This window comes from Camellia sinensis, chromosome 1 (genome assembly GCF_055761805.1).
Source record: "Camellia sinensis isolate YWXY chromosome 1, ASM5576180v1, whole genome shotgun sequence".
NCBI lineage: Eukaryota > Viridiplantae > Streptophyta > Magnoliopsida > Ericales > Theaceae > Camellia > Camellia sinensis.
In genome coordinates this window covers 41113869-41126595 of record NC_138961.1, presented here as the reverse complement: position 1 = coordinate 41126595, position 12727 = coordinate 41113869, and positions in this window count along the sequence as shown.

Sequence of the window (12727 nt, the reverse complement as noted above, 5' to 3'; positions counted from 1 at the left end):
TGCATGTTAACATGCTCATGTTGCATTAGACTTGTTGCACACTTGAGTTATTTGCATGCTTGCTTGCTTGCCTAGGTTGCATTGCATTGTGTGTGCATCTCTTGCCTCTTGATCAATTATGATAAAGGTTGGGGCCCTTTATGTGTTTTGTGCATTTTATTCCATATTAAGTTGCACACTTGGCTTCTTTGGCCATCATGCATTGAAATGCATAATTGATGGTACGAGGGTCGAAAACAATACTCCTTTGAGTCTTAAACATGATAAGGAGAGTGGTTGTGCAAACATTGCTTTGAAAATACATTGCCATGCTCTGTTTGCCCTCTACTATAGCAAAACAGGATTCTGCAGAAAGAGATGGCCGGTCGGCCAACTTCAGCGCCGGCTAGCTATGAATTATTGGCCGATAGCCTCACACATGGTCGATGAACAGTTTCCCATGGCCGGTGGCCTTGCCTTTTAGCCGGTGACCTTCCACAGTGCTCAGAAGGTGGTTCGGAAACATCCTGGAGACTTGTGCAGTTTTCAGAAGTGCAGAGTAGTGTAAACAAAGGCAGCATGAGTATGGCGATGGATTTCCGAGCGAAACCGAACATGCATGCCCTCATTCCTCTTCCCGTGGCCTCTTTACTGCTTTCTTAGCTTAATTAATTCATTTAATTAGTTAAGTGTTGTGTAATAATTAATTAGCTTGTTAGTTAGTTAATTTGTATTATTCATTCAGTCCTTCCGAGTGAGGGCAAATTGTGTAATAAGCGTGCGCGTGTGTGATGCATGTCTTCCAACCCCACGTCTTTCTCCCTTTTACTTACATGCTTTGATGGTTAGTTTTAGGGCACGTTTCCATTAGCATACTTATGATAGCATGTTTGCGCACATTCATTCGTATTACATGCACTGGGTTCGGCGCATCATGCTAACTGCATTGTATTTCAATTCTAATTTGATTACATGTATCAAGTTGCATTTCACATGACATCTTAGAATAGTCGAGCCTATTTCTAGTTGCATTTTGCATGTGTTGCATTAGCCATCTTAACATGAACTAGGATCATGCATTTGATTACTAACTAGTTTCTGTTTTGGCTTGGAGTACTAGGTAAGCATTTACGCTTTAGCATCCTTGCGTGTGTGTGAGTGTTGCCATGACAGCATGCTTACCATGAGGCTATCTGCTTAGTTGATTAACTACCTGAATGCCTGTGGGTGAAGGTTGGGTTGCTTGAATTGGAATAATTCGTCGAAACCCGTGTTTTAGCCTACTTGCGAGTAACAAATTTCAATCCATTTTCAAAACAAATGGATATGCGATGCATTATCCCAAATTAGGCAATCTAGTCTATACTTGTTTTGCTGTGCGCATCACATAGTAAATCTAGGCTAATAACCGGAATAAGAATACATGTGTTTTCAAAAACAAGATATCATGTTTAGTAGTGGCCGATCTTTGATCGGGCGAGCGGGGGTGCTCATGGCTGACCTTCCCCAATCGTACCCAAGTTCCCGAGCTGAGGCAACTTTGGTGATGACGGGCACGTGGCTTTAGGCATGAGTCAGGGTTTCCTAAATTCCCCCAAAATAAAATATTTAGGTGGCGACTTTGTATCTGGCAAAGCAGTCTATGTTTGGCACTTCTTTCTAAAAATATGTTTTCAAAACGTATTGCCGGATTTGGACTCTTTGATGATTCATCAGTCTTGCATTGCACTCTGTGAGATTAGATACAAGACCGTGACATTGAGTCCGAACTATAGTGAACCCAAATGAACAGAATCGGATTCCCTCCCGGGGCGTTCGGGGACGTCTACACAAGCGCACTTATTACAATTATGACAAAACATTGTAAAATAACATGCTCCAACGCAATTCCTGAATTTTTTGCAATATACAAAAGGATACGAAAAGGATATATCTCACGCGCATCGAATGCCGTACATGGAAGACACGGTTCGAGGTCAACACGAAGACCGGTTAAGCTTCAAAAGTGTACTTTCTTGCACTATCTTGGGAGATAAAGGTCCCAAACCACATAATTGACCCAAACATGGGTGTTGGAGGTGCATCGACCACAAGGAAAGTCCATCGGCCACAAAATAAGCTCATCGGCCAAATATTTAGCCGATCGGCTAACAATTTGGCCGACTGGCCAAAAATGGCAGTTTCGGGGCAGTTTTGTCTTTTGGCCACGGGTTTTTAAATACAGGGTTCCACACCTTATATCCTCACTTCCTCTTGGTCGAAAATCACTCCTCTTTCTCTCTAGGTGATTTCCCAACCTTAGATCCTTCCTTTTTTTGTGTTTTCGAACCCTTTTCGTTATTCGATTCGCGAAACCCTTCCTGTTTCGCACATTTTAAACCGAACAAAACTCGGTTTTCGGTGTTTCTTTCTTGGTTTCCACTACTTGGGGTTTGTTTCCCCCGGAGTTTACTTGGTTTACGTGCCTTTTCCACACTCTGACCTTTTCTCCCATTTTTCATCCTCTCGGGGTTGACTTTTGGGTTGACCTTTTGCATTCTTACCCGTTTTTCACATTCTCAGCCATTTTCACGCTCCTTTTGAGATGGCAGACGACATTCCACGTGGTGGGACTCCCCCGGAGATGGACGTGCACCCCGAGGTCGAGCTCCCACCTCTTCACATCCGGCCATTCGATCCGGCGACTTATAGGCCGACAGTACACATGTTGCCTCTCGACGGCATCCGCCACTTCAGGAGCTACGCGCGGGCGCGCCACTGGAGCTTTTGCTGCGCGAGCTAGAGTCACATCTGTCCTACGGCGCTTCTGAGGTACACTCTTCCTCTGTTTCATTTTCTGCAACGTAGAACATATAACTACGATAGTCGATTATGTTCTTTAACTGCTTAACTCAGACATACTAATATATCACATGTTGTAGTTCACTGTGTGCACACCCACACCCGATATCTGTTCAAATCTGAACATATGCACCCGCACTGCATTTTCATCAATTCGGAGCGCACCCAAACACATGCACACACACTATATTTTCAACTGAATAACCCAAACAAACTGTTACATCGTATGCTCAGCCCACTCAATATCTGTGTAAACTCGAACATATGCACCCACACTGCATTTTCCCCAATTCTGAAGGCATTCAAACACTGTACATCTAACACTGCTTCGCATCGGTTTGTCTTTGAACACAGGGAGATTCCAATGACATTCGGGGCTATGGTAATATCGTCGCTCGAGGATTGTATATGGAGCTACCCGATATGGTTCGCCATATTATCGACCAGGCCGGCTTTGGGACCTTCTACATGGGTCTCTCGCGTCTCACTACGAGCAGGCCCCTTCTTGCTGCTTTGGTGGAGAGGTAGTGGGACACCACCGACTCCTTCCACCTTTCTGCCACCGAGGAGATGACGATGACTCCTTTTGGCTTCTCCATGCTAAAAGGCATCGGAGTAGGGGGTGATCCGATCTCCTTTGATACAGATATGGACGAGTGGGACACCGCTCAGCTATACTTGCTCGGTACTCAACCACCTCTTGCCTGGTCAGGGTTTGTGAGGTACTCATGGTTTAAGGATCACTTCCGGATCCAGGCGCCTACTACTCGGGAGGAGGAGAAGTAGTATGCTCGTGGCTTCATCATGTTCTTGCTGGGGACCACGCTCTTCGCCGACCGGGCGAACACTGTCACCCTTTACCTACTGAGCGCACATGTGGAAGTGATGCGGATCCGCGGCTACGACTGGTGTGAGACCTCTAACTTTTGTAAACCTTATTAGGTCCCAAAATTTTGAGTTACTATAACAAAGCCCTTAATTCGTTGATTGCTCACAAATTAAACCCTAGAGTCAAAAACGTATCACGGACAAACCCATACAAACCCAAATCGACACTGGAAGCTTAGAATCATAACACTCTAATATTAATTATTTAACTCTCAAATTTTAGATTAATTGATCTAAACCCTAACTTCCAATTTTTACAGTCTTCATTTAGTTATTTACCTTTAAATTCAAAGCAAGATAATACAAATCGAATTATTTTTTCTAAACACTAATTTATTAACTCTTCACTTGAAATAAATATTTTAATTGAGCCCAAGCCCTCACATTTTTATTAAATCACAAATTGACCTCAAACAAGTACCATCATATATTTATATATACACTTGTACCCTAAAATCTTTTTTTACATTATGTTTTACAATTTCCAAGATTTGTACAAAATATATATATATATATATATATATATATAACATGTCCATCAATTCACCATCACATGACTAGCCATCATCATTATACAAACAAATCCCTTGAATCTTGAAGTAATAATGACTTTGGCACCAATAAAGATTTGCTATGAGTATTTAAATTAGCCCTAAACCTAACTAGATCATAAGTAAATACATTAATAAGATTCCAATACATGAGTTTAATTCCAAGCCCTCATTTCTTTTATTAATTTCAAGAATTACCCCAAAAATAGTACATGTGGCCTAATACTATTAGTGCCATCAATCAATTGAAATCTATATATATGCATACATTGAGAAGTGAGCCCCTAATACCTAAAATGATTAAAATAATAACCCCATCACACTTCCCCAAGGAGGAGCCAATTTTCAAGAACCACCATCATGAAATTCTAGAAAAACACAACCTAATACCCTAGACCTAGGATGCTAATTCCCAAAACTAGTTTCATTACAACCATATGTTGCCTAATCGTTGAGTAAACCCCTCCCCAAGTCACTTCTATTCATTTGAACTTCAAACAAGTCCTAAACTTTCCATCCAATTTCAACTAGACGGACTTTTTGTCTTTTTACACCAAATTGTCTATAAATGCCTACCTTCCCTTGGCTTGGCAAGCACAACACCACACACACACACTTACTTTTAGCTAGAGGGAGGGAGGAGAGCAAGAGAGAGAAGTCTCGAGAAGAAGAGGGAGGAAGAAGAGAGCCCTCTTGTGCAAGCTTAGTAGGTAAGCCACAACACAACCTTCTCTTTCATTTTCCTTTTTCAAATACATGTTCAAAGGGTTCTAAATAATATTTTCAGATCTGTTATTGATGAGTTACTTGTGTTAAAAAAGCTAAAAGTTGAGTATTGATTCCATCTCTCTTGCATTTTCCCCATTTTAGCACAAAACCATCTTTTTATACCAATCTCTCAAACTTTCCAAAGGCACACCTTCAAGAAAACTTTCTGACTTAAATATATGTTAGTTAGCATGTTTTCTTCACAAAAGAAACGAAAACCTTCCCTTGGTGGAACCCTTTCCTCATAAAACTTCTTGTTTTGGGCATAGTACCTTAAAATCTGTTTTTGCAGCCCACTTCCAGAAATTCTAGAAAAATGTACAAAATTATTCTGGACTATATTTTATGTAAAAACCTTCCTTAAGATGTTAGCTTTCAACTAAAATTGGTTTCATCGAAAAACATCAAGCGGTTTGCAAGAAAATCAAATTGTCGTAACGGTCGACGGATCTGGACAGATTCTGGACAGCGCTGGAATATTATCTAAATAACTTAAAATCTGGAAAACCAATCCCATTTTTGAAAAGTGTTCTAGAAACTAGATCAAATTCTCTGCGAACCATAGGAAGGCCAAGTCCGGTGAAGGATCTAAGATAGTCCTTTCATTTTAATCTTTATGTGATATTAAATCTGGAAATTTTGTTATGCATGGATGTTTTATGCCCTTGTATTCATGAAAATGTTTATTAGCTTATGATCATATCTTGGCATGATATTGTATGTGTTATGTTATGTTCTTTATCTCCTTCGCCTTATTGATGCATACTTGTGTGGATATTTTTATCTTGTTAAGTTGCCTAACCTTGATGTAAAATATTTAACTCAACGGGAAACCTAATGGGGAGGGTATTGGGTTTTCGAGCACTTGAGTAATGAAAAGATGACAATATGTGATATATGGATTGTTGGGATGTGTTCCCTATGTGAAAGTTAAAGTCTTGCGCAAGTAGTTGTCGCGTAAACCCTGGAATGGAACGGACGTATTCGGACTCCTTGCGACGGTTTGAATGGTGAGATAAGGTTGGGTCCGGATGGGACATTCAGGATGATAAAAATTTTTCTAGAAGGATGAGGTTGGATTCAGGAGATAAAACTTTTTCTTTTCGCTGTCTCTTTTGAGGCCCTGCGGTTGGCGCTACACGGTATATAACCGTTGGTAGGCATCCGAGGTTAGTTCTGCAACAAAGCAGCAAAAGGGGGAGTTCCGAATACTCCGGTGTCCAATTCTTGTGGTTGGGACGATGAAATCTCTTTGGGGGATTTCTAGAATACTAACCACTAACATTATAACCTTGTTATCTATTTGAATTACATGCTCCTTTTCTCTTCTATTACTATTCTTGGCTTGGATATCATGCTTCACTACTTGTTTGCCATAAATGTGATGGTGTATTGGATTGGGAAAAAGGGATGGGGTGTGTGTGTGTTTACTGGGCATTCAAAGCTCACGGCGTGTCATGCCAGGTGCCGAAGAGGAGCTTATAGTTGGAGACGACAAATCTGAAACCTTCGAAGACTTTTGGCTATCTTAGGAAAGTTAGAAATTCCTTTTGATATTTTGTAAGACTCATATGAAGATTTAAGTTTTCTCTTGGGACGTAATGTAATGGATCAAGTTTTTGTAATTAATGATATCCGTGGTTGTTATGTACTTACATTCTAATATTTATACGTATACACCTTATCGTTGCTTATGAGACCTTGTGTCAATACCTTTTAAGATCTGTCAAAAGGGTAGTGCGCTGCCTAAGAAAGCCGGACTTAGAAGGGAGGCTAATTTGACTCCTCCGGCGATCTGGGATTTTACTTGGTTATTGACTATAGGACTCATTAGTGACTCCCCCTTGACTGCAACCAATAGTGTAGGTTCGGGGCGTCACAACTGGGGTGGCGCAGTCTTGGCCTCCCTTTACGGATATATGAGCTCATCCTCCCGCCGCAGCGGGCAGTTGCTTGGAGGCTACTGGCGAGCCTGGGAGGTATATGTTCCCTTTTCTGTCATTTCAATTCTGTTTTTCATTATCTGTACATCACACATACTGCGTGCACGCAATCTGCTTTACACTGGTTGTACACTGCACACATTGCACAATGCACTGCACATACGACACTCTGTATACTGCTTTATCTGGTCAGCATACTCATATCTGCTCTGTTGTATTCTATAGTTGTGGGTGTATGCCTACTTTCCTAGGCTTGCCCCAGTGCTAGATGAGGAGATGCCCCCTATGGTTCCGTTTTCCCACCGCTTCGATGTGAGATGTGAGCGGAGGCCACGGGAGTCCTTCAATGTTCTTCTGCTGCTACTTTGACGCCATCACCGCAGCCGAGGTATGTCAAACATTACAGTTTATTTAAGCTTTTCTTTATATTGTACTCTCAATAACAGTAGATAACAAACTGTATATTATTTGCAGATCACCTGCCAGCCTTGGGCCCCGTTGCCTGACGCAGTTCGGAAGCAGTATGTCGGTGCTCAAGAGACTACCCAGTTTAGGGTCTTGTTAGAGGGACCGATTTCCCTTGCTTGGTACTTTGGGGAGCGCTTCTTGCGGCAGACCTTGGGCATGCCCGAGCAGACAGTTGCAGCACCTCCTCCTACCCACACGAGGCACACTGAGAGGTACACCTTAGAGGAGATGAGAGACTACACGATTGGCTAGAGCTATGAGCGCTTTAGAGATGAGGGCGATTACGCCGAGTACATCCAGGCTTATCTCATGCGTCCTCTAACCGATGCTCGCCGAGTCGAGAGAGAGAGGCCAGCAGCGCCAGCAGCAGGAACAGGGGCACCGAGGCCACCTCGGGCCCGAGGCAGGAGTGGGTCCCGGAGAGGGCAGGGAGCTGGATGGCCAGAGCTGCCTACGACGATGACGTGCCGAGGACATGGTGGGGAGACTTACCAGATACTCATCGCTCCTCCTCCAGCTGATCATGAGCTTGTCAGAGTCTATGGCTCGACCCCGGTATGTACTACTACACTTTGCATTCTGTATAGCCATTTCATTTCATTTCTCTTGACATTCCGCAGAATACTGATGCTCTTGACCCTTTTACAAGCTTCCGTCGAGTACACTCGCCAGTCTCTGGAGCTGATTGCCTCTGTGATGGGGATGCTGCAGTAGAGCATCGACCTGTTGACCATCTATGGCATCCCGGTAAGTTCTTTCAACCGCAGTCTCAAACTCTGCATAATCTGTTTCATACATAGTCTGATGCATCACACCATCAACACGGCACTTGATACAAAGCACTCACGGCACTGATACGCTGTACCCCACATACTGCTCACAGCGTTGCTCACGGCATTCATACACTGTACTCATACACTGCATTCTGTACTGATACACTGCTCACGGTATTCATTACACTGTTTTGCGTAGCATGACTGATGCATTTGCCGTTTGTCCTTTTCAAGCTCCATTCCAGATTCTGGCCGCGGGAGGTGCTCCAGCTGGGCCATCTGTTTCTACTCAAGGAGGAGGGGGAGCCATACGGGGGATGACATTCCATAGCCAGGGCAGACATAGGCACGCTCATGCTGAGAGCAGTTCGCGAGAGCCCTCCCTCAATGATTCTGACGAGGAGGCGGCGTCGTCCCAAGGCAAGGCCGGAGACGGCTCTGATTCTGACTATGGAGATGGCGGTGGTGACCCTGGACCCTCGTCCAGGAAGAGGACCAGGACCGACTCCCGCTCTTGAGGCCTTTGATATTGATCCGGACATTTTGCTATTTTTCTTCTTTTTGCTTTGTCCAGACGTTTTGTTGCCTCTCCTTTTTGTTTTACTTTTCTTTTTACTGGTAGCTTGAGCACATTGTATTGCCTCAGGCAGGCTTTGTTTTCTCAAAACTATGTACGTTTTGCAAAAGAGACATATGATGAAATGAAGTGGCTATTTTGTTCAAAAAGTGTTACATTTGTACATTCTATGCATCGCATCGCATTACATAATGATGTAAATGAGATTGAACTTTTGTTTGAAAATATTGCACTTGCATCGTAATAATCAGGTAGTGAACCGACTAACGACAAAAACAACTCAATAATCAAAACAAAGAACTAGATAAGCTAACCAAGTGTAAATACAACTAGATAAGCAAAGCAAAGACTTAAAAAATGTGAAATACAACTCGATAAGCAAATGTACAACAACTCGATAATTAAATCGAAGTAACGCAGGTGTGACTTTGCAAAATCATCACCAGAAGGCATTGGAAGTGGTGCCAGCCACAAGTTCTCAGCATGTTCAATACATAAACAGCTCAGGGAACAAGAAGGAAGGCCATCGGCTAAAGGGAAAGACCACCGGCCACAAGAAATGGCCATCGGCTAACATTTTTAGCTGATCGGCCAATAAGTGTGGTCGGTCGGCACTATTTTTGGCCGATCGGCCAAAAGTGGTAAGCACCTCCAGAATGTTGACACCTGTCTTCCACTCAACACCTTATCTTCTATAAAAGCCTCAGCTTCATAGTTTTCCTCATTTCAACACTGATTTGCACCAAATGGAAGAGTTTCTTGCCCAAAATCTCACAACTTGGATTGCCAACTTGGATGGCTCGGAAAGGCTGAATTTCTAGGGTTTCGGCATAAATACAATATTCACGTTGAGTCGCACTTCGCTGCGTTTCCCATTCCTCCAAGCCTCGGAAAGGTTTTGGAATCCAGTAACACACTGTAGACGTCCCTGAACGTCCCGGGAGAGAAATCCCGTTCTGTTCATTTAGGCTCACTACAGTTCGGACACAAATCGTCACGGTTCTAAATCTGAACCAAAGAGTCCAAATCCAACAGGTCGTTTTTTAAAACATATTTTTTATAAATAAATGCCAAACATGGACTGCTTTACCAGATACAGAGTCGCCACCTAAATATTTTTTTATGGGGGAATTTAGGAAACCCTGACTCGTTTGCCTAAGGCTGCGTATCCATCATCACCAAAGTTGCCTCGGCTCGTGGCCTTGGGTACGATTGGGGAAGGTCAGCTATGAGCACCCCCGCTCCCCCGATCCGAAGATCGGCCTCTACTAATCATGATATCTAGTTTTAAAAACGTTATGTATTATTATTCCGAGTAATTAGCTAATCTTACTATGTGATGCGCATAACACAAAAGTATAGACTAGATCGTCTAATTTGGAGCAAAGCATTGCATATCCGTTTGTTCAGAAAATGGTTTGAAATTTGCTACTCGCAAATAGGCTAAAATACGAATTTCAACGAGTTGTTCCAACTCAAGCAATCCAACCTTCACCCACAGGCATTCCGGCAGATATATCACATAAGCATATAGCCACATGGTAAGCATGTTGTCATGTTAACATTTACACTCATGCGAGATGCTAAAGCATAAAACACTTGCAGTGTACTCCAAGCCAAAACAAAGAACGTGTTAGCAATCAAACGTATGATCCAAGTTCATGTTAAGTGGCTAATGCATCACATGCAAAATGCAATCTAAAATAGGCTCGGCTAATCCTAGGATGGCATGTGAAATACAACAAGTAACATGTATTCAAGGTAGATTTGAGATACTATGTAGTTAGCATGATGCGCTGACCCTGGTGTATACAATACGGATGAATGAATGCACGCATGCATAGCATAAGGTATGCTAAATTAAATATGCCCTAATACTAACCATCAAAAGCAGGTAAGTAAAAGGGAGAAAGAAATGGGGGTTGGAAGACATGCACACACACACCCACACTTATTACACATTCGCCCTCGCTCGGAGGGACCAAAAGAATAATATAAATTAATTAACCTACAAGCTAATTAATTATTACAGACCACTTAACTAGTTAAGCAAATTAACTAAGCTAAGAAAGCAATAAAACAGCCTCGGGAAGAGGGTCTAATGCGTGCGTGCTCGGGTTTGCTCGGAAATCCATCACCATGCACAAGCTGCCTCTGTTTACCTTGCTCTACTCTTCTGAAAATTGCACAAGTCCCAAGGAACACTCTCTGAATACTGTGGAAGGTCACCGGCTAATGGGGAACACCACCGGCCATAAATAAGTGGTCATCGACCATCTATTGAGCTCTCGGCCACCAATTCATGGCCGGTTGGCACTGAATGTGGTCGGTCGGCCATGTATGCCTGCAAAATCCTGTTTTGACAGCAGCAGAGGGCAAGACAAGGCATGGCAATGCATTTCAAGCAAATATTGCACCAACACCCTCCTTATCATGTTCATGACTCAAAATGAGGATGGCCCTCGACCCTCGGGCCACCATTCGCGCATTTCAATGTGTGATGGCCAAAGAGGCCAAGTTACGCATTTTGATGTCAAATGAAATGCAGACCAAATAAATACATAAGACCCAACCTCTATCACTTGATCAAGAGACAAGGCATGCATGCTCAATGCAATGCAACCTAGACATGTGAGCTAAGTATGCAATCATGAGCATGAAAGCAAGTAATGTGTACTAAGCACGCAACCTAAACAAACAAACATGCAAGGCATGTAACAACATGTGCAAGCTAACAAGCATGCAATATGCAATGCGAACATGCAAACATGCAAGACACGTAACATGTTGAGCAACCAAGACAAAAGGAAGAAAACATGCTAAATACAATGTGATTCAAGCATGCAACACATGCGATAGGCCAAGTATGCGACAACACACAAGGCGAGCGTGCAACAACATGCAAAGGAGGGACTTACACCAAGATGGACAGCTCTCTACTAGGTCCAAAACAGTGGCCAAATGCTAAGGAAATGAAGGCCAAAACACAAACGAACATGCATGCACACATGGCCTAACTCTTAAGCATAAAGAAGCAACTTTTAAGCACACTTAAAAGAGGATAAACATGGGCATATGGCAAGCATACTAAGCTCTGAAAATCATGTAAGCATGGTGCCAAACCAACTAAACAAGACAAACAAGGCATGCAACTATGTCCCAAAACTCAAGGCAAGCCAAGGGGTTTAAACCAAGGCTATATGAAGCAAGTCCCAAAGGGCCATGGGGACTCAAAACCACCTCAAGGCAGACCAAAACAAGGTCAAAGGCACACCTAGATGGCATCTAAATGGCCTAAGTCTAAAGGCATGCAAAAGGGTCCAAACATGGAGCATGAAACACCAACCTTTTAAAGCATTAAAGGAGCATCAAATGCAAGCATATAAGCATGCCACAAGGACTGAAATGATGCTATAAGTGGTGTCAAACTACTGAAACAAGCCAAGCAATGCATGTTCAACACTCACATACTCAAGGCTAACAAGCCAAAATGCAAGGTGGCTATACAAAGGATGTCATGGATGACCAAAACAACTCCAAACAGACCTTAAGCATACTAAGACATGCATAAAAGCTTCACAAAGCTAGGCCAAAAACATGCTAGAAACAAGGCTCAACGCACAAAGCATGTTAAGGCGATTCATGGCATTATAAGACAAGTATGCAAAGCAAGCTTGGTGTGTCTAAACCAACTTAAAACAGTGTTATATCATGGCAAAGTAAGCACAAATACTAGCTAAGACATGGCCAACATGAACTCAACAATGGTGCTCACGCATGAGGCTAAAATGACAATTATTGAAGGTAACAAGGAGAGGGGATGGCCCTCTCCTTCTTAGGACCTCAAAGCACCATCCCCACCACTGAAATCCTTCTGGATTTCAGTGGTGAGGAGTCCCAAACAAGGTGGTCATGGAGCTCACCAAAATAGCACAAAAA